General features: G+C 44.2%; 1 long non-coding RNA gene across 1 annotated transcript in view; it reads left to right on the top strand.

The window, feature by feature from the left end:
- LOC122560981 overlaps positions 1 to 23,493 on the top strand; it is a 25,369-nt gene extending 1,876 nt beyond the window's left edge. The window contains exons 2-4 of the long non-coding RNA XR_006314871.1: positions 4,883 to 4,888; positions 18,205 to 18,211; positions 23,393 to 23,493. This is a non-coding gene — a long non-coding RNA (uncharacterized LOC122560981). The remainder of the gene's footprint in view (positions 1 to 4,882; positions 4,889 to 18,204; positions 18,212 to 23,392) is intronic.
- The last annotated feature ends 315 nt before the right edge of the window (positions 23,494 to 23,808 follow it).

The following is a 23,808-nucleotide window of genomic DNA, read 5'->3' as shown; positions in this document are numbered from 1 at the left end:
TTCTTCCATATCCGCCACAAATTCACCTGCACCTCCACACACATCATTTACTGCATCCGCTGCACCCGATGTGGCCTCCTCTATAGTGGGGAGACAGGCCGCCTACTTGCGGAACGTTTCAGAGAACACCTCTGGGACACCCGGACAAACCAACCCAACCACCCCATGGCTCAACACTTCAACTCCCCCTCCCACTCCACCAAGGACGTGCAGGTCCTTGGACTCCTCCATCGCCAGACCATAGCAACATGAAGGCTGGAAGAAGAGCGCCTCATCTTTCGCCTAGGAACCCTCCAACCACAAGGGATGAACTCAGATTTCTCCAGTTTCCTCATTTTCCCTCCCCCCACCTTGTCTCAGTCCCAACCCTCGAACTCAGCACCACCTTCCTAACCTGCAGTCTTCTTCCTGACCTCTCCGCTCCCACCCTCACTCCGGCCTATCACCCTCACCTTAACCTCCTTCCACCTATCGCATTTCATACGCCCCTCCCCCAAGTTCCTCCTCCCTACCTTTTATCTTAGCCTGCTGGACACACTTTCCTCATTCCTGAACAAGTGCTCATGCCTGAAACGTCGATTCTCCTGCTCCTTGGATGCTGCCTGACCTGCTGCGCTTTTCCTGCAACACATTTTCAGTTCACACAATAAAGGCCTATCAGTTTGACTTAAAAGGTTGCATCGCATTGCAACAATGGAAAGCCTCAGGCGATTGACAGTGTGGAGTTTGCACATTCTCCCCAAGTCTGCGTGGATTTCGTCCGGGTGCTCCAGCTTCCTCCCACAGTCCAAAAATGTGCAGGTTAGGTGAATTGGCCATGGCCATGCTAAATTGCCCATAGTGTTAGGTGAAGGGGTGAAATGTAAGGGAATGGGTCTGGGTGGTTGCGCTTCAGCGGGTCGGTGTGGACTTGTTGGGCCGAAGGGCCTGTTTCCACATTGTAAGTAATCTAATCATTGGAAACTTTAAGCAAGGCATTTCCCGAACACTTATCCCTGCTCTAACAACACATTATTTAGGAAGGAACATCTTTTCAAATTGCGATCTGTACAAACTGCTGCACTTCATGTATTGCAAGAATAAGAATGTGGAAGGATGGAATCCAAAACCAGGATCCTGTGCTTGAACAATGGGGACTACAACAGAATGAGGGAGGACTTAGCTAAAGTAGATTGGAAACAAAGATTTTGACGAGCAGTGGAGGACTTTCAAAGCAATTTTTTCAACACAAGTATATTCCAGTGAAAAGGAAGGACTGTAAGAAAAGGGGTAATCTGCCATGGGTGCCTAAGGAAATAAGGGAGACTACCAAATTGAAAGAGAAGGTATACAAAGTGGGCAAGAACACGTGAAACTAGGAGACTGTGAAACCTTTAACAGTCAACAGAAAGCTGCAAAAAGAGCTATAAAGAAAAGAACAATAGAACATGAGAAAAAACCAGCACGTAATGTAAAGACAGATAGCAAAAGTTTCCATAAATATATAAATGAAAAAGAGTGACTAAAGTAAATGTTGGCCCTTTAGCAGATGAGAAGGGACATTTAGTTATGGGATATGATGAAATGGCCGAGGCATTGAACAGGCATTTTGTATCGGTCTTCACAGTAGAGGACACGACTAACATGCCAGTAATTGACAAAGAGACAAAGGGAGGTGAGGACCTGGAAACAATCATTATTACAGAAGAATTAGTGTTGGGCAAGCTAATAGAGTGAAGGATAGATAAGTCTCCTGGCCCTGATAGAATGCATCCCAGGGTACTAAAAGAGGCCCTGATAGAATGCATCCCAGGGTACTAAAAGAGATGGCGGGAGAAATAGCAGGTGCACTTGTGATAATTTTCCAAAATTCACTAGACTCTGGAGCAGTTCCAGCAGATTGGAAAACAGCAAATGTGATACCACTGTTTAAAAAGGGAGGTAGACAAACGATGGGGAGTTATAGACTGGTTAACTTAACCTGTGTAGTAGAGAAGATGCTTGAGTCACTATCAAGGAAGAAATAACAAGGCAACTCGATATAAATTGTCCCATTGGGCAGACACAGCATAGGTTCATGAAGGGCAGGTCATGCTTGACAAATCTTTTGGAATTCTGTGAAGACATTACAAGCAAGGTGGACAATGGAGACCCAGTGGATATGGTGAACCTGGATTTCCAAAAGACCTTCAACAAGGTGCCGCACAAGAGGCTGCTGCATAAGATTAGGATACATGGCGTTACATGCAAAGTATTAGTATGGATAGAGGATTGGTTGACTAACAGGAAGCAAAGAGTTAGAATAAATGAGTGCTATTCTGGTTGGCAATCAGTGACTAGTGGTGCGCCTCAGGGATTGGTGTTCGGACCACAATTATTTACAATTTCTATAGATGATTTGGAGTTGGAACCACTGTAAGGTGTCAAGGTTTGCAGATGATACTAAGATGAGAGGCAGAGCAAAGTGTGCAGAGGACTGTGAAACTTTGCAGAGGTACACAGATACATTGAGCAAGTGACCAAAGGTCTGGCAAATGGAATACAATATAAATAAATGTGAAGTCATACATTTTGGTAGGAGTAACATCAAAATAGATTATTACTTGAATGGCAAAATGTTACAGCATGCTGATTTACAGAGGGACCTGGGTGTCCTTGTGCATGAATCGCAGAAAGTCGGTCTGCAGGTACAGCAGGTAATTAGGAAGCAAATGGAATTTTGTCTTTCATTTCTAAAGGGGTTAAGTTTAAAAACAGGGAGATTATGTTACAGCTGTACAAGGTGCAGGTGAAGCCACACCTGGAGTTCTGGATTCAGATATGGTCTCCTTACTTGCAAAAGGATGTGCAGGCACTGGAAGGGGTGCAGAGGAGGTTCACTAGGTTGATTCTGGAGTTGAGGGGGTTGGCTTATTGCATAGATTGGGATTGTATTCATTGGAATTCAGAAAATTGAGGGGGGGACTCTTACAGCAACATATAAAATTGTGAAGGGAATCGATAAGGTAGATGTAGAGAGGATGTTTCCACTGACAGGTGAAAGTAGGACAAAAGGGCAAAGCCTCAAGATTAGAGGAAGCAGATTTAGGACTGAATTGAGAAGGAACTTCTTCACCCAGATGGTTGTTAATCTATGGAAACCCTTGCCCAGGGAAGTAGTTGAAGCTACTTCAGTAATCACTTTTAAAGCTAAGGTAGATTTTTTTTTGAACAATAAAGAAATTAAGGGATATGGTGAGAGGGCAGGTAAGTGGATCTGAATCCATGGAACGATCAGCCATGATCTTAGTGAGTGGCAGAGCAGGCTCGAAGGGTCGGTCGGCCTACCCCTGCTTCTAGTTCTTCTGTTCAAAAAGGAGACCTGTCAACTTGCATGTAGACATTTCCTCTTTAGCCAGGGCTGAATCTCACCATATTTTCGGCATGACATCACCTTGATCAGATCTCTGGAGGGTTTCTCTATGTGAAGCCTCATACTTCTCCGGTGATCGCCACAAACCTGCCAAGCTCACTACATTCCACATCTCTCTGGCGCCCCTCTCATCCGATACTGACACTAGCTGTACCCAGAAGAACTCACCATTCCTGGGATATTCTGGAAGAGATTGGCGTCTCTGGTACCAACATCATATTTAGAAAGGACTTCTGTACCTGACAGACAGGAATCACCAAGCAGTTCACAACATCTGGCCCGTATATAAGCATTAAGGTTAGATTAGATTAGATTCCCTGCAGTATGGAAACAGGCCCTTTAGCCTAACAAGTCCATACCGACCTTCCAAAGAGTAACCCACCCAGACCCATTCCCCTACCCTATATTTACCCCTGACTAATGCACCTATCACTATAGGCAATTTAGCATGGCCAATTCACCTGACCTGCATATCTTTGGACTGTGGGAGGAAACCAGAGCACCCAGAGGAAACCCACGCAGACATGGGGAACACGTGCAAACTCCACACAGAGTTCCTGAACCTGAACCCACAGCCTGAGGCTGGAATCGAACCCAGGTCCCTGGCACTGTGAGGCAGCAGTGCTAACCACTGAGCCACCATATCACCCCTAAGGGGACAGAATTAAGGGGGAAAATTTCATCCAACTTCCATGTTGTACATCTCTATGACTCTATGACTTTGCAGACAGGACTTGGACGTCTTGGTGAATGGGCTGATGCAGAAGGGGATGTCTACTGCATCAAGGACTAGCCGAGGGGGCCATAACAGCAGGCCCTACCACGCTAGTCCCAGGTTAGCACCCTGATCAGTGCAGTCCCAGCAGCACAGCAATATGGTCAAAGACATGCAATTTTCAGCCAAGGTAAGTGCCACCATCTTTTTCTCTGCTATCTCACACTCACTCTACTTCTACTAATATACACTTCTGCACTGTTTACTCACTCATTCAAGACAACTCATGGCCATGATTGAAATGCATCACCCTTGACATGACTAAACCCGATTCCCCCCAACATTCAGACATTGCCATTCATTTGTTTGCAGTACATTAAGTTTCACTGGCTCATGGTGTAATTGTAACACTCATGTAATATGGTAACGTGGAACAACCTATGGATCCCCTGGACTGGTGCCTGCTGACAACCAGTGCAAGCTACTTGACAAAGTGTCTGAACAAAAAGGCAAGTCAGTACAGCAGCATTGTGTGCCTGTTAGCAAAGTATTAGAAGGCAAGGCCAAGCAGAGGTGTTGTGAACGTTCAGATAGGTACAAAGTGAATGAGTGCAAAAGGAAAAGGAGCAGTCCTGAGATGTAGCCAGGTCCAATCAGTCAGCTGGACAAAAGTGTCCTGGCAGCAGCATTCCAATGACAGATAGCAGGGCTGCATTGGAGTGAAGAAATATACTGTAAGTGAATTGGAAATGTACCCTGGTGATGTGGAGAGGCAGGTATGTGTTGGGTGCCAAGGTCAGTGTACATGGGCTGCTGCAGCTACAGCCCATGAGTGTAATAGAGTCATACAGTCATAGAGATGTACAGCATGGAAACAGACCCTTCGGTCCAACCCATCCATGCCAACCAGGTATCCCAATCCAATCTAGTCCCACCTGCCAGCACCCAGCCCATATCCCTCCAAACCCTTCCTATTCACATACCCATCCAAATGCCTCTTAAATGTTGCAATTGTACCAGCCTCCACCACTTCCTCTGGCAGCTCATTCCATACATGTATCACCTTCTGTGTGAAAAAGTCAGCCCGTAGGTCTCTTTTATATCTTTCCCCTCTCACCCTAAACCTCTAGTTCTGGATTCCCCGACCCCAGGGAAAAACTTTGCCTATTTACTATCCATGCCCCTCATACTTTTGTAAACTTCTATAAGGTCACCCCTCAGCCTCCGACGCTCCAGGGAAAACAACCCCAGCCTGTTCAGCCTCTCCCTATAGCTCAAATCCTCCAACCCTGGCAACATCCTTTAAAATCTTTTCTGATCTCTTTCAAGATTCACAACATCTTTCTGACAGGAAGGAGACCAGAATTGCATGCAATATTCCAACAGTGGCCTAATCAGTGTCCTGTTCAGCCGTGACATGACCTCCCAACTCCTGTACTCAGTACTCTGACCAATAAAGGAAAGCTTACCAAACGCCTTCTTCACTATCCTATCTACCTGCGTCTCCACTTTCAAGGAGCTATGAACCTGCACTCCAAGATCTCTTTGTTCAGCAACACTCCCTAGGACCTTATCATTACATGTATAAGTCCTGTGAAGATTTGCTTTCCCAAAATGCAGCACCTCGTATTTATCTGAATCAAACTCCATCTGCCACTTCTCTGCCCATTGATCCATCTGGTCAAGATCCTGTTGTAATCTGAGGTGGCCCTCTTCGCTGTCCACTACACCTCCAATTTTAGTGTCATCTGCAAACTTACTAACTATACTCTTATGCTCGCATCCAAATATTTATATAAATGTCAAAAAGTAGAGGACCCAGCACCAATCCTTGTGGCACTCCACTGGTCACAGGCCTCCAGTCTAAAAAACAACCCTCCACCACCAACCTCAGTCTTCTACCTTTGAGCCAGTTCTGTATCCAAATGGCTAGTTCTCCCTGTATTCCGTGAGACCTAACCTTGCTAATCAGTTTCCCATGGGGAACCTTGTTGAAGGCCTTACTGAAGTCCATATAGATCACAATTACCCCTCTGCCCTCATCAATCCTCTTTGTTACTTCCTCAAAAACTCAATCAAGTTTGTGAGACATGATTTCCCAAGCACAAAGCCATGTTGAATATCCCGAATCAGTCCTTGCCTTTCCAAATACATGTACATCCTGTCCCTCAGGATTCCCTCCAACAACTTGCCCACCACCCAGGTCAGGCTCACTGGTCTACAGTTCCCTGACTTGCCCTTACCACCTTTCTTAAACAGAGGCACTACGTTAGCCAACCTACAGTCTTCTGTCACCTCACCTGTGACTATCGATGATACAAATATCTCAGCATGGTGTTCAGCAATCATTTCTCTAGCATTTTGCAAGATGTCACAATCTATTTCCCTATAGTCTATATCTTCCATATCCTTTTCCACAGTAAATACTGATGCAAAGTACTCATATAGTATCTCCCCCATTTTCTGTGGCTCCACACAAAGGCCACCTTGCTGATCTTTGTGGGGCCCTATTCTCTCCCTACTTACCCGCTTGTCCTTAATGTATTTGTATAAACTCTTTGGATTCTCCTTAATTCTATTTGCCAAAGCTATCTCATGTCCCCGTTTTGCCCTCCTGATTTCCCTGTTAAGTATACTCCTACTTCCTTTATACTCTTCAAAGGATTCCCTTTATCTATCCTGTCTATACCTTACATATGCTTTCTTCTTTTTCTTAACCAAACCCTCAATTTCTTTCATCATCCAGCATTCCCTATACCTACCAGCCTTTCCTTTCACCCTAACAGGAATATATTTTCTCTAAATTCTTGTTATCTCATTTCTGAAGGCTTCCCATTTTCAAGCCATCCCTTTACCTGCGAACATCTGCCCCCAATAAGCTTTCGAAAGTTCTTGCCAAATACCGTCAAAATTGGCCTTCCTCCAATTTAGAACTTTAACTTTTAGATCTGGTCTAACCTTTTCTATCACTATTTTAAATCTAATAGAATTATGGTCGCTGGCCCCAAAGTGCTCCCCAACTGACACCTCAGTCACCTGCCCTGCCTTATTTCCCAAGAGTAGGTCAAGTTTTGCACCTTCTCTAGTAGGTACATCCACATACTGAATCAGAAAATTGTCTTGTACACACTTAACAAATTCCTCTCCATCTAAACCTTTAACACTATGGCAGTCCCAGTTTATGTTTGGAAAGTTAAAATCCCCTCCCATAACCACCCTATTATTCTTACAGATAGCTGAGATCTGCTATGTTGGCATTGAGTGTCCAAGATGCAGGTCTGGACGAGCAAGCGGTGAACTGCAGTCACCAAGTACACACTCTGCTTTTCATGCTGAGAATTCTCGGTGACTAGTTTCTATCCATCTCATGGTACAAAGGAAAGCTGCATATTAATGATGTGAGAGTTTCTATTAATGAGGGTCATAACAAGCAATTAAACCTCTCACTATTCCCAAATGAGAATCTCATCTACACACCCAGATTTCAGGCAGAAAATATAATCGGTTTCTCCAGAATGGAGGGAGGCCTTGTTGGACGTCTCAGACAATTCACTCTCAATTTTCACCAAAGCACACATTGTCCTGATTTTTATCAGACTCTGGTGTCCCTCTGACTCCCCAGTTTTGGCCATGAAGTCCTGCAGTGTACTTAGATTTGAGCAAAAAGAAATGAAATTGTTGTTACCTTGCTTAAGATAAATGTTGGTGAAAAATCATTTCCTGCAATGGAAACATGATGACAAATTACGTCCCAAATAGGAGTGAAGAATGTATTACAAATGTCTCAGTCCAACATCACAGTGAGGACAGAAGTAGGCACAGTAGCACAATGAGAAATGTCTGTATTCTTACAAATCTTATGAGACCATCCTTTGCATGCAGTACTTTCATATATTTATTAAAGTTTTGATGAGGAAATCTACGATTACCAATTCATTTGGTAAAGGCTCCATGCTAGAAACATTTAATAACATCTGGTAAACATTTGATCTACTGCTGTCCTGCATACTATCAATAATAGCATCAACCAGCACATTTCTCATCAGCTTGAAACTAACTAACCTGTTTGGACATGTCCTGACACAATCCCTGTCAAGTGGGACTTGAACCTGGACCTCCTGGACCAGAGTCAAAAAGTGTGGTGCTGGAAAAGCACAGCCAGTCAGGCAGCATCCGAGGAGCAGGAGAATTGATGCTTCGAGCAAAAGCTCTTCATCAGGAAACTCTCCTCGTTCCTGATGAAGTCCTTATGCTCGAAATGTCAATTCTCCTGCTCCTCGGATGCTGCCTGACTGGCTGTGCTTTTCCAGCACAACACCTTTTGATTCTGATCTCCCGCATCTGTCTCTTTTTGGACGAGAGGTAGGGACATGAGAACTGTACAACAAGGGACCCTTCTCATTACTTTAATATTGACAGATGCCTCTGTTCTATGAAACACAAACAACACTCTATAATTAGCCTGTTTCTTGGGTGTGTTCTCATTGTTAACTCTGGAATGTTGCAAATCAGTTTCTGTTTTACTCTATTTGTTGATTGAAAATTAGTTAGTTGATGTGTATGGCATCCGAACCTGTGCAACTTTCCAGCAAGTCAGTCCAGTTTTCATTTCTTTCTCATTAGTACCTTACTAAAAGTGATGAACTTAAATAGACTCTAACAAAGATTAGACAAATGAAAAAATGCTGATACTTCACCAAATTATGATTTAATCTTTCAGAAACATACCATTTCATGACCATATCATTGTGTGGAATCAGCTGGCAATATCGTAACCTCAGTTTGCCACTGATTTACATGGTAATGGATTTAATTCCATTCCAGTGCTTCAAAAAAAACCACAAAAACCAAGGCTCTGCACAGTCAGAAAGGTCACTTTCAGAGACCATTATAAGATCTCTTTGATGTCCTGACCAATATCGATTCTTCAATCACTATCACAGTTTCAGATTATCACAATCAGTCTTACCATGGACACATCTCACTCTCACAAAAGTTAAGTGAACCTTTACATTTTATTTAATCTTTCACTAATTTACTCTCTTCGATCTTAGCACAAGCTCTCACTCCCATTTTATGTGTTGATTGATGAGAATCTCCTGCCTCTATCTCACCTCTCTCTGTGGGATTCTTGTGCACAGAGTGTGTGTGTGAGATTCAATGATATTTCACGATCACTTCTTGGCATAAAATCCCCAGGTTCTGTATCCTTCAACATTCCTGGAAGTTTCTGAGGTATTAGAGTTGGTGTAATTGTAATCTGGTGAGCATTCCAGTTTCAATTAATTCAGCACTGGTCACTATCCTTTCAACTACCAAGTAAGGTCTGAAAATCCCTCTCTAAAACTCTCCACCTCTCAACCCATCTTTCCTCATTTACATCATTGCATCAAATCTCCCTCTGTGACCACACTGATCTGACACCATAATGTGAGCTTTTGTCTCCACTGGGGTAGCTCTACCTGATGAGGCAATCCTACGTCAGCTCCCATGACATCAGATTTAGATGTGGCTAATGTAGTACTGAGAGATTCAACAGCCATTGATTGCAGCTGCTGATACATACATTTCCTACAGTCACAGTCATTTCAGTTTCTTGGTTGATATTAAGGCATTTGGTTAATGGGATTTGACATGTTTCCATCAGCCTGCCAGGCTTCAAGTGACCCGAGGTAACATGGAGTCTCACACCTTTATACCCGCAAGTCACAGCTCTACCACAGTGATGATATCATGAGCATCTACCCTCAAAATAAACTGCGTACAAGCTGTAAGTTAGATCACAAAACAGACGACACCAGTTTCACACAATAAAGGCCTATCAGGTTGACATGAAAAGTCTGGAAGTAAAAAGTCAAGGACTGGCACTGGCGGTCCTGCTGGGCTGGCCCTTAGTTGCAATCCTTTGAGACATTCATTTGTTTGCAGCACATGAAGCTTGTTTGCCCTCTTAGCTGCTGGCTCATGGTGTAGCTATAACATTCATGTAGTACGGTGACATGGTGCAACATATCAATCCCCTGGACTGGTGCCTGCTGACAACCAGGACAAGCAGCCTGACAATGTGTCCGAACGAAAAGAAAAATCTATACAGCAGCACGAGTACCTGCTGGCCCTGGCTGAAGGGGCAAAACTTTAGAAGGCAAGGCCAGGAAGAATTGTTGTGAACATCCTGACAGGTACAAAGTGACTGAGTGGTAAAAGAGCAGCCCTGAGATGCAACCAGATCCATTCAGTCAGCTGGATAAAGGCAGCAGCCTTCCAATGATAAATGAGGGTACTGCATTGAAGTGAAGAAACATACTGTAAATGAATTGCAGATATGCCCTGATCTTGCCGAGAAGTTGGCATGTATTAGGTGCCAAGGTCAGTGGACATGGGGCACTGCAGCCACAGCCTAGAACGTGGAGAGAGATGTTGGCATCAGTGTCCAATATGGAGGTCTAGACGAGCAAGCAGTGAGCTGCAGTCACCAAGCACACACTCTGCCTTTCATGTCAGGAATTCTCAGTGACTAGTATTTGTTTGTCTCATGGTACAGAAGGAAGCTGCATATTAATGAGGAAAGAGCTTTTATTAATGAGGGTCATAATATGCAATTGCACCCATAAGTCACCATCTCACTGCTCCTTAGCAAGAATCTCATCTACATACCCAGATCTTAAGACAACAAAATGTGAGAGAGGCCTTGCTGGGCATCAGGCAATTCTCCAACAATTCTCATGAGAACACATACTATCCTAGACTTTATCAGACTCTGCTCTGGTATCCCTCTGACTCCCCAATTTTGACCATCTGTCCCTACAGTGTACTTACATTTGGGCAAAAAGCAACAAAAATGTTGCTACCTTTCCTTAGATAAATGTTGGTGAAGCATTATTTTCTGCAATGGAACCATGATGAGAAATTATATGTTCCAAATGGAAATAATGCATGTAATTTAAGTGTCTCAGTCCGACATCACATTAAGGACAGAAAGACTGCTCGAGGAAGTAAGCACAATGTAAACTTTAGAGAAATGTTTTTTTTCCTTACAAACCTTATGAAACCACTTTGCCTGCAATGCACTCATATCTTTATTTTGGTTTTGATAAGCAAATCTCCGATTACCAATTTTTTTGGTAAAACCTCCATTGCCTAGAAATATTTGACAACATTAGGTAAACATTTGATCTACTGCTGTCCTGCATACTATCAATAATAGCATCAACTAGCACATTTCTCATCAGCTTGAAACGAACGAACCTGTTTGGACATGTCCTGACACAATCCCTGTCAAGTGGGACTTGACCTTGGACCTTCTGGACCAGAGTCAAAAAGTGTGGCGCTGGAAAAGCACAGCCAGTCAGGCAGCATCCGAGGAGCAGGAGAATTGACGCTTCGAGCAAAAGCTCTTCATCAGGAAACTCTCCTCGTTCCTGATGAAGTCCTTATACTCGAAATATCAATTCTCCTGTTCCTCGGATGCTGCCTGACTGGCTGTGCTTTTCCAGCGCCACACTTTTTGATTTTGATCTCCCGCATCTGTCTCTTTCTGGACGAGAGATAGGGACATGAGAACTGTACAACAATGGACCCTTCTCATTACTTTAATATTGACAGATGCCTCTGTTCTATGAAGCACAAACAACACTCTATAATTAGCCTGTTTCTTGGGTGTGTTCTCATTGTTAACTCTGGAATGTTGCAAATCAGTTTCTGTTTTACTCTATTTGTTGATTGAAAATTAGTTAGTTGATGTGTATGGCATCCGAACCTGTGCAACTTTCCAGCAAGTCAGTCCATTTTTCATTTCTTGCTCATTAGTACCTTACTAAAAGTGATGAACTTAAATAGACTCTAACAAAGATTAGACAAATGAAAAAATGCTGATACTTCACCAAATTATGATTTAATCTTTCAGAAACATACCATTTCACGTCCATATCATTGTGTGGAATCAGCTGGCAATATTGTAACCTCAGTTTGCACTGATTTACATGGTAATGGATTTAATTCCATTCCAGTACTTCAAAAAAAACCACAAAAACCAAGGCTCTGCACAGTCAGAAAGGTCACTTTCAGAGACCATTATAAGATCTCTTTGATGTCCTGACCAATATCGATTCTTCAATCACTATCACAGTTTCAGATTATCACAATCAGTCTTACCATGGACACATCTCACTCTCACAAAAGTTAAGTGAACCTTTACATTTTATTTAATCTTTCACTAATTTACTCTCTTCGATCTTAGCACAAGCTCTCACTCCCATTTTATGTGTTGATTGATGAGAATCTCCTGCCTCTATCTCACCTCTCTCTGTGGGATTCTTGTGCACAGAGTGTGTGTGTGAGATTCAATGATATTTCACGATCACTTCTTGGCATAAAATCCCCAGGTTCTGTATCCTTCAACATTCCTGGAAGTTTCTGAGGTATTAGAGTTGGTGTAATTGTAATCTGGTGAGCATTCCAGTTTCAATTAATTCAGCACTGGTCACTATCCTTTCAACTACCAAGTAAGGTCTGAAAATCCCTCTCTAAAACTCTCCACCTCTCAACCCATCTTTCCTCATTTACATCATTGCATCAAATCTCCCTCTGTGACCACACTGATCTGACACCATAATGTGAGCTTTTGTCTCCACTGGGGTAGCTCTACCTGATGAGGCAATCCTACGTCAGCTCCCATGACATCAGATTTAGATGTGGCTAATGTAGTACTGAGAGATTCAACAGCCATTGATTGCAGCTGCTGATACATACATTTCCTACAGTCACAGTCATTTCAGTTTCTTGGTTGATATTAAGGCATTTGGTTAATGGGATTTGACATGTTTCCATCAGCCTGCCAGGCTTCAAGTGACCCGAGGTAACATGGAGTCTCACACCTTTATACTCGCAAGTCACAGCTCTACCACAGTGATGATATCATGAGCATCTACCCTCAAAATAAACTGCGTACAAGCTGTAAGTTAGATCACAAAACAGACGACACCAGTTTCACACAATAAAGGCCTATCAGGTTGACATGAAAAGTCTGGAAGTAAAAAGTCAAGGACTGGCACTGGCGGTCCTGCTGGGCTGGCCCTTAGTTGCAATCCTTTGAGACATTCATTTGTTTGCAGCACATGAAGCTTGTTTGCCCTCTTAGCTGCTGGCTCATGGTGTAGCTATAACATTCATGTAGTACGGTGACATGGTGCAACATATCAATCCCCTGGACTGGTGCCTGCTGACAACCAGGACAAGCAGCCTGACAATGTGTCCGAACGAAAAGAAAAATCTATACAGCAGCACGAGTACCTGCTGGCCCTGGCTGAAGGGGCAAAACTTTAGAAGGCAAGGCCAGGAAGAATTGTTGTGAACATCCTGACAGGTACAAAGTGACTGAGTGGTAAAAGAGCAGCCCTGAGATGCAACCAGATCCATTCAGTCAGCTGGATAAAGGCAGCAGCCTTCCAATGATAAATGAGGGTACTGCATTGAAGTGAAGAAACATACTGTAAATGAATTGCAGATATGCCCTGATCTTGCCGAGAAGTTGGCATGTATTAGGTGCCAAGGTCAGTGGACATGGGGCACTGCAGCCACAGCCTAGAACGTGGAGAGAGATGTTGGCATCAGTGTCCAATATGGAGGTCTAGACGAGCAAGCAGTGAGCTGCAGTCACCAAGCACACACTCTGCCTTTCATGTCAGGAATTCTCAGTGACTAGTATTTGTTTGTCTCATGGTACAGAAGGAAGCTGCATATTAATGAGGAAAGAGCTTTTATTAATGAGGGTCATAATATGCAATTGCACCCATAAGTCACCATCTCACTGCTCCTTAGCAAGAATCTCATCTACGTACCCAGATCTCAAGACAACAAAATGTGAGAGAGGCCTTGCTGGGCATCAGGCAATTCTCCCACAATTCTCATGAGAACACACACTGTCCTAGTCTTTATCAGACTCTGCTCTGGTATCCCTCTGACTCCCCAATTTTGACCATCTGTCCCTACAGTGTACTTACATTTGGGCAAAAAGCAACAAAAATGTTGCTACCTTTCCTAAGATAAATGTTGGTGAAGCATTAAGTTCTGCAATGGAACCATGATGAGAAATTATATGTTCCAAATGGAAATAATGCATATAATTTAAGTGTCTCAGTCCGACATCACGTTAAGGACAGAAAGACTGCTCGAGGAAGTAAGCACAATGTAAACTTTAGAGAAATGGTTTTTTCCTTACAAACCTTATGAAACCACTTTGCCTGCAATGCTCTCATATCTTTATTTTGGTTTTGATAAGCAAATCTCCGTTTACCAATTTTTTTGGTAAAACCTCCATTGCCTAGAAATATTTGACAACATTAGGTAAACATTTGATCTACTGCTGTCCTGCATACTATCAATAATAGCATCAACTAGCACATTTCTCATCAGCTTAAAACGAACGAACCTGTTTGGACATGTCCTGACACGAACCTGTTTGACATGTCCTGTGCCACCTTGTAAGTAAATAAATAAAAGCAAATTACTGCGGATGCTGGAATCTGAACCCAAAAGAGAAAATGCTGGAAAATCTCAGCAGGTCTGGCAGCATGTGTAAGAAGAGAAAAGAGCTGACATTTCAAGTCTAACTGACCCTTTGTCAAAGCTTTGACAAAGGGTCAGTTGGGCTCGAAACATCAGCTCTTTTCTCTCCTTACAGATGCTGCCAGATCTGCTGAGATTTTCCAGCATTTTCTCTTTTGGGTTGCAATTGACTAACCTGTTTGGACATGTCCTGACACACTTCCATGCGAAGGGAGACTTGACCCCGGACATTCTGGACCAGAGGTATGGACATGAGAACTGCACCACAAGAGACACTTCTCATCATTTTAATATTGACACATATCACTGTTCTATGAAACACAAACAGAGTCCATAATTAATTTGTTTTCTGGGTGTATTTGCAATGCTACTTCTGGAATGCGTTGCTGCAGGTCTGAGTCATCTTAATTGTTTGGAAATGAACAGGTTGATCGTGGTTGATATCTGACTTTCCCAAGAGTCAGTCCAGTCTCAGTTTCTTTGTCATTACTATTTTATTTGAAATGATAAATAGACTCCAATACAGATGAGACAAGAAAACAAAATGCTGACACTTGACCAAATTAAGATTCAATCTTTCAGAAACATAACATCACGCATCCATATCATTGTGTGCAATCAGCTGGCAACATTCTAGCCTCAGTTTGCCACTGAATGGCATGGTAAGGGGTTCAATTCCATTCCAGGACTTCACCACAAAAACCAAGGCTCTGCATAGTCAGAAATGTCATTTTCAGGCATTATTATAAGATTCCCTTGGTGCCCTGACCAACACTGAGCATTCAATAACTATCACAGTTACAGGTCATCACAGTTAGGCTTACCATGGACAAACCTCACTGTTCCAAAGTCAACTGATCCTTCACACTTTGTTTAATGTTTCACAAACTTTGTCTTTTCAGTTTTAGCATAAGCTCTCAGCCCTATTTTATGTGGTGATTGATAAGGATCTGCTGCCCCTATCCCATCTCTCCCTGTGGCATTCTTGCATACCCACTGTGCGTGTGAGAGTCAGTGATATCTTATAATCACTTCATGGCCTATAATCCCCAATCTCTGCACCCTTCAACATCCGTGCAAGTGTCTGAGACTCTGCTCTAGTGGCTCTCTTATGGTTAATGGAATGAACGCAGCCAAGTGGTCCTATTAGAATATGAGATCCCTGATTGGGGCTGTTAACCTGGACCAATCAGGATGTCCTAACTCACAGATAAACAAGAATGTAGGAACATAAAATGGCAGTGGATGCTGTATCGACTGCTGCTGCACATCATCCATCTCTTTTCCCTCATCCACCATCCGAACACCACTTGGTGTGCCCATTTGCCACCGGGCAGTGGGAATCCTCAATGGAGGGCTCTCTATGTGGGAATCCTCCCCCTTTCTCTCTGGGATCTGGTGTGAAGGGTGAAGCACACAGCAATCCTCTGCAACTGCAGATCATGATGGTTCATGGACTGCTAGCCCAACTGTTTGTTCTGTGGTGCTGTGGAGTCCATGGACCATGTGCATATTGCACCCTCTTTTTGATTTTCTTAAAAACCTTCTACTCTGCTTTTGTCTGCACTTCAGTCCCACGCTTCTGATCTTTGAGTATCTGGTGCGGAGGGTAGGTCAGAAGACCTCCTCGTGAGTCTGCTCCTAGGCCCGGCCAAACTGGCCATAAACAGGTCCAGGCAGTGGGCCGTGGAAGGGGCTTGTTAGGGCCGATTGCCTGCCCCTCTTCCGCGGTTATGTTAGAGCCCGGGTTTCCCTGGAGAAAGAGCATGCAGAGTCCACCAACACCCTTGAGATTTTCAGGGAAAGGTGGGCACCGCAGGGAGTGAGTGGTGTGTATTATTCCCCCTCCAACTCTATTTTGATTTAATCCTTGCCCCTCCCCCCACCCCCTTCACTTGTCTGATCATGCAGCATTGTCCTTTGATGTGAAGGGCACTGCTTGTCTCTGGCCACCTGTTGTTACATACCTGTTGTTCTTCACTGTGTCCGACATCTGCACACACACAACATGGGTGCCGGGGAAAATTGAGCACTGCCGCTGTTAGGCGGGAGTGTGGGAAAATAGAAAATGGTACCTCAGGCAATGTAGCACTGCTTAAAAAAAAAAACAAGAGTGTCAAGAATTCTGGTCACTCTAGGAGCCGGCTCTGAGCCAGCTGTGTCAGTGTCATGTACTATCTAATAAGGTCGAAAAGTGTGGCACTACAAAAACACAGTAAGTCAAGCAGCATCAGAGCTGCAGGAGAATCAACATTTCGGGCATAAGCCCTTCATTAGGAATATAGGGTGGGGAAAGGGGGCTAAGAGATAAATAGAGGAGGGTGGGGGTGGGGTGAGGGTGAGGAGAAGCTATCTGGGAAGGCAATAGGTAGATGCAGGTGGGGTTGATAGGTTGGACGGGAGGGTGGAGTGGATAGTTGGGATGGAAGATGGACCGATAGGACAGTTCAAGAGGGCTGTGCTGAGTTGGAAGGTTGGATCTGAGAAGAGGTGAGGGAGTGCAGATAAAGAAACTGGTGAAGTTGATGTTAATGCCATGTGGTTGAAGGGTCCTAAGGCAGAAGATGTGGCATTCTTCCTCCAGTCATCAGGTGTCTTGGATTTGGTGGTGGAGGAAGCTCAGGACTTGCATGTCCTTGGCGGAGTGGGAGGGCAAGTTGAAGTGGTTGGCCACAGGGTGGTGGGGTTGTTTGGTACGTGTGTCGCAGGGATGTTTTCTGAAACATTCCATGAGTTGCTGTCCTGTCTCCCCAATGTGGAGGAGACCACATCGAGAGCAACGGACATGGTAGATGAGTTCCTTGGATGTGCAGGAAAATCTCCTTTGGGGCTTTGGACGGAGATGAGGGGGGAAGGTATGGGCACAGGTTTTACACCTCTTGTGGTGGCAAGGGAAGGTGTCGGGAATGGAGGGTGGTTTGGAGGAGGGCATGTGGACCCAATGAGGGAGTCACAGAGGGAATGGTTTCTGTGGAATGCAGTTAGGGGTGGGAAAGGAAATACGTCTCTAGTGGTCATGTCTGATTGTAGGTGGCAAAAATGGCAGAGGATAATGCTCTGTATCCAGAGGACCGGGATGGGGCAGGGGGATGGAGTGGGGGTGGGGCTTGGGGTAGTTCTATCCTTGTTACAGCTGGAGGTGTGGGGTTCAATGACGGAGGTGCAGGGAATGGAGGAGATGCACTGGAGGGCATTGTTGATCACGTGAGAGGGGAAATAGTGGTCCTTGAAATAGGAGGCCATTTGGGAAGTTCTGGAGTTGAATTGCTCCTCTTGGGAGCAGATATTGTGGAGGCAGAGGAATTGGAAGTAAGAGATCGCATTTTTACAGGAGGGGTTTGATAGGAGGTGTAGTCCAGTGTCAGTGGGTTTGAAATTGACGTCCATGTTGAGTCTGTTGCCAGACATGGAGACAGAGAGGTCCAGAAGGGGAGGGAGGTGTCCGAGATGGTCCCAGTGAACTTAAAGTCAGGGTGGAAGGTGTTCGTGAAACAGATTCCCTATGGACAAGCCCTACCAGATCTGTTCAGATGAGGAGGAACGTGACGGAAGTATTCAGGGATGCCCTCATAAGAACGGGGTACAATGCTCAACTCATCGATCGCCAGTTCCAACATGCCACAGTAATGACCTCCGCAGGAGGTAGAGACGTGCTGCAACTGACAGGGTATCCTTCGTTGTCCACTACTTCCCAGGAGCCGAAAAACTACACCGTGTTCTTCACGGCCTGCAACACATTATCAATGAGGTTGAACCAAGACCTTCTCCACACCTCCATTGCTCGCCTTTAAACAACCATCAAACCTTAAACAGATCATTGTTCGTAGCAAACTGCCCGGCTTTCAGGAAACCTCCATACAACCCTGTCACTGTAAGCGCTGCAAGACATGTCAGAGTGTGGACATGTATACCACCATTACACATGGGGACACCTCCCGCCATGTATGTGGCAGGTACTCATGCGACTCAGCCAACGTTGTCTATCTCATACGCTGCAGGCAAGGATGCCCTGAGGCATGGTATATTGGGGAAACCAACCAGAGGCTACAGCAATGGATGAATGGGCACTGCACAGCAATCAACAGACAGAAGTGTTCCCTCCCAGTTGGAGAACACTTCAGCGGTCCAGGACATTCGACCTCGGACCTTCAGGTGACCATCCTCCAAGACAGATTTCGGGACAGGTAACAGCGAAACATGGCCAAGCAGAGGCTGATAGCCAAGTTCGGTACAGAAAGGGAGGGCCTCAACTGGGACCTTCATGTCACAGTGCAGGTGCAGGTCCACCATTGCACTATATACACACACACACACACACACACACACACACACACACACACACACTCCGACACACAGGCACTCCTATACTCACACGCACACAGATACTTGTATACACAGACACGCATACAGACACTCATGTACTCCTAGATACACACATTCCCACACTCACACATCCTCTCACAGACTTAGTCCCCTTTACACTCACACACACACATATACACTCTCTCTCACAGACACTCACAACCCCCCAACCGCAGACATACACATACACACACACACACACCACAAACCCACATGCACATATACATTTGTGGGGTGAACTTGTACTTTGCTCAAAAACTTCATGAATCCATGTAAGATTCTGTTAATTCATTTTTTAGATTAGAATCAGTCTAAACGTTATGGCACAGACAGCAACACACAGGGGGCCAACACCTTCAATCTCCTGTTCCCTGGATGCTGCCTGACCTGCTGTGCTGTTCCAGCAATAAAGTTTCAACTTTGATCTCCAGCATCTGCAGACCTCACTTTCTCCGCCAACACCTTCAACACAATATCTGGGATGACACCAATTGTTAAAGTTAACCTGAGAATTGTAAGTTTTTAAAAAGGTTCTGTGGTTTACATATGAAGAAGTGAAACTAACATGGTCATTCTAACAGATGAGAGACTTAACAAACAATCAAGGTATTTTTTAATGTATAGTTTCATTTACATCACACTGTAAACTTTTGCTATAAATTCTGTGTTTTACAATCGTGTACTCCACAACCGCCTGACAAAGGAGCGGCGCTCCAAAAGCTCGAGCTTCCAACTAAACCTAATGGACTATAACCCGGTGTTGTGTGATTTTTAACCTTGTTTTGCTGAGTATCTTCACCTGACCCAAGACTTCCAGCCTCACCTCCCATTTCAATTCCCCTTCCCACCCTCTCTCCGACATGTCCATCCTCAGCTTCTTCCATTGCCACAGTGAATCAGAATGCAAATTGGAGGAACAACACCTCATCTTCCCCTGCCTGGGCAGCCTACAGCCCGGAGAACTTAACATTGATTTCTTGAATTTCAAAGAACATTCCCATCCACCCCCCAGCTCCCTTTCTAGCCACGCCTCCTCCCTTCCATTTGACCTACCAACCCTTCCTTCCAGCCACCAACGAGAATCATCCCTCACGTTGACAAATGAGGTTGTATGCACTATCTGTGTTCACCGATCACTAACTCACCATTCTGATACTATCCCGACCCCACCACCCCTCTCTGTCTTTATCTGTAGCTCTCCTACCCCCATCTCCATGCTTGAAGGGTTATACCCGACATGTTGACTTCTCCACCTTCTGATGCTGCCTGGCTTGCTCTGTTCTTCCAGCCTCCTGTTTGTCCATTCCTTAAAACTAACTCATTTCTTCTCATCTAACTTTGCCGTATGTGACTCAGTGTCAGATGTTGTTTGATGACGTTCCCATTAAGTGCATTGTGATGTTTTAATACATTAAAGACATTTTAACAACAACGTAAATTGTTGTTGTTAAAATGTCTGCAGGAGTCTATAATGTTTTGATTGACAATTCACCATAATGGCCACAAAGTGGTGCTGCAATAGGTTCCAATGTGAAGCTGATGGCAGTCCTGCAATAACTGAAATGCTTCAAGTTTTCATCAAGTGTCTGAAAGGCTCTCACTGCTGGTGATGCTACTACTTACTAGATTATATAAATATAATTAGGAAATTAGGAAACTATACATCAGAGTAGTGTTAGAGGGCAATTTTAACATAGACTGGGAGAGATAGATATGCATCTGCCAAAAAGATTGCAAATTTCCACAGTGTGTCTGGGATAGTTGTCTGCCATAATATGTCATGATTTGGAGGTGCCAGTGTTGGACTGGGGTGTACAAAGTTAAAAATCACACAACACCAGGTTATAGTCCAACAGGTTTATTTGGAAGCACACTAGCTTTCGGAGGACTGCTCCTTCATCAGGTGGTTGTGGTGAATAAGATCCTAAGACACAGAATTTATAGCAAAAGTTTGCAGTGTGATGTAACTGAAATTATGTACAGAAGAACCCCGATTATCCGAGCAAGATGGTTCGTTCGGATAATTGATTATTCGGTTAATTGATTAAATGCCTCTGATTGGATCCTGAAGAACATTTTAGCCATTTGGCCAAGTCTCAGCTTTGTTTTGGGGTTTAGCTGCAGCCTGACCTGGGGTCCCTCTTTTCAGGATATGCCCTGCATGACGCTCTGTAGCTACCTACACTCAAGTGGTGTTCCCCAAGCTCAGTCGGACAGGTGAGAATGTCCTCTTCCTCAGGATGCCCTGTAGCTACCATGTTCCACTTACTACATTTTCTCATGACAAAGCCAGTTGTAGTGCCTATTTGAAGTCCAGTTGGGCTTCAGCTAGTACGCACATTTGCACGATTGCATCATTAATCCTACATACCAAACAGTCTCTCAGCATCTCATTCAAGGTTAACCCAAAATCACATACCTCTGCCAGTCATTTTAACTTCATCAGAAATCCTAATACGGATTCCCGTGGTTCTCAAACAGCCTAGTAAAACCAAGAGCATCTCAGATTAGAGGAGCTTTGACATCATAATATTCCCTAACTAAATCCGCTAACTCTTAAAAGGTTTTAGTATCTAGTGCCTCAGGGAAAGCTCCAAATAACCAAAAATGCTGCAGGTCCACAACTAGTCGGAAGAATTACGCTCATTGCTTTTCAACTGCCCCAAAAGTCATTTGCCTGGAAAAAAATATCGCTTTCTTTCCATATACTGGGCCCAGTGTTTGATGGCAAGATCAAATGGGTCAAGCTTCCCAAATAAAGGCATGATGCCAGAATTGCTTACCACAACTCAAAGACGACTGTTGTGAGCAACTTTTCTTCAAACACATACCGTTTTCTCTCATTGCCACTGAAATGACAGCACAGAGGCTGGTATCCATCATCAAGTCACCTTTATTTACATGTACACAATACATGGGCTGTGACCAGCCAGCTCAAAGCCTGCCCCTACACTGAGGACACCTTTTGAATTTCCTGTTTATTTCTTTTTTAGAGTGAACAGAACTTCTGTCATTTTTTAAATATAATTTTCTTTTTTTTCTATTTTTCCCCACACTATCGCCTAACTGCGGTAGTGCTTATTTTTTTTCCCAGCACCCATATTGCGTGCGTGCAGGTGTGAGACACAGTGAAAAACAACAAGTATGTAAATCTTTATTTATATTCCACCACCAGGAAGAAAGGAAACACCCAAGTGCCCTTCTCATCAAAGGACAATGCTGCGTGATCAAAAAAATGAAGGCGAGGGAGGGATTAAACATCTCCTGTTTATTTATTTTATGCTTTTTCTTTTTTTTCTCCCCCACACTACCACCTAACTGCAGTAGTGCTTATTTTTTCCCCAGCACCCATGTTGTGTGTGTGCAGGTGTGAGACACAGTGAGAGACACAAGGTGCACGAATCTTTATTCAGTCTCCACCACCAGAAAGAAAGAAAACACCCGAATGGCCAGTGAAAAGCAGTGCCCTTCACATCAAAGGGCAATGCTGCGTGATCAAAAAAGTGAAGGGGAGGGGAGGGGAGGGATTAAACAGCTCCTGTTTATCCTTCTTTAGAGTGAACAGGATGTCTGACACTCCTGTTTATTTTTTTTTAAACTTATATTTCTTTTTCTTTTTTTCCCTCAAGAGCCAGCTCTCAGTGTGAGCAGAACTCCTGACGCTCCTGGTTTTTTTTCCTTTTTATTCCCCCAGCACCCATGGTGTGTGTGTGCAGGTGTGAGACACAGTGAGAGACACAAGGTGCACAAATCTTTGTTCAGTTTCCAACACCAGGAAGAAAGGAAACACCCGAACGGCCAGTGACAAGCAGTGCCCTTCACATCAAAGGGCAATGCTGCGTGACCAAAAACGTGAAGGGGAGGGCAGGGATTAAACATCTTCTGTTTATTTTTTTTTGTCAAGGAGGAGAGTCCTTGCACGCACACTGATCCAGCTCCCTCAGAGCCAGCTCTCAGAGTGAACAGGATGTTCAACACCCTTGTTTTTTTTTTCGTTTTTTTTCTTACTCCCACACTACTGCTTAGTTGCAGTAGTGCTTTTTTTTTCCCAGCACCCAAATCTCCTCTTTATTTTTTATTTCTTTTTTTTTGACACTGATCCAGCTCCCTCAGAGCCAGCTCTCGGAGTGAACAGATCCTCTGACACTCCTGTTTAGTTTTTTTTCTTTTTCGCAGAGTATGACACTCCTGTTTTTTTTGTTGTCTGCATGCAGGTGTGAGACACAGTGAGAGACACAAGGTGCACTAATCTTTATTCAGTTTCCACCACCAGGAAGAAAGGAAACACCCGAATGGCCAGTGACAAGCAGTGCCCTTCACATCAAAGGCCAAAGCTGTGTGACCCAAAATGTGAAGGGGAGACGAGAATGACGAGAATGAGGGTAAGTCCGATCAAGGACAGTAGTGGGAGACTGTGTATTGAGTCGGAAGAGATAGGAGAGGTCTTGAATGAGTACTTTTCTTCAGTATTTACAAATGAGAGGGACCGTATTGTTGAAGAGGAGAGTATGAAACGGACTGGTAATCTAGAGGAGATACTTGTTAGGAAGGAAGATGTGTTGGGCATTTTGAAAAACTTGAGGATAGACAAGTCCCCCGGGCCTGACAGGACATATCCTAGGATTATGTGGGAAGCAAGAGAGGAAGTTGAGGAACCATTGGCAATGATCTTTTCGTCTTCACTGTCAATGGGGGTGGTACCAGGGGACTGGAGAGTGGCGAATGTTGTGCCCCTGTTCAAAAAAGGAAATAGGGATAACCCCAGGAATTACAGGCC

The sequence above is a fragment of the Chiloscyllium plagiosum genome, chromosome 22 (assembly GCF_004010195.1).
Source record: "Chiloscyllium plagiosum isolate BGI_BamShark_2017 chromosome 22, ASM401019v2, whole genome shotgun sequence".
NCBI lineage: Eukaryota > Metazoa > Chordata > Chondrichthyes > Orectolobiformes > Hemiscylliidae > Chiloscyllium > Chiloscyllium plagiosum.
This window is presented reverse-complemented; position numbering and strand designations above follow the sequence as displayed.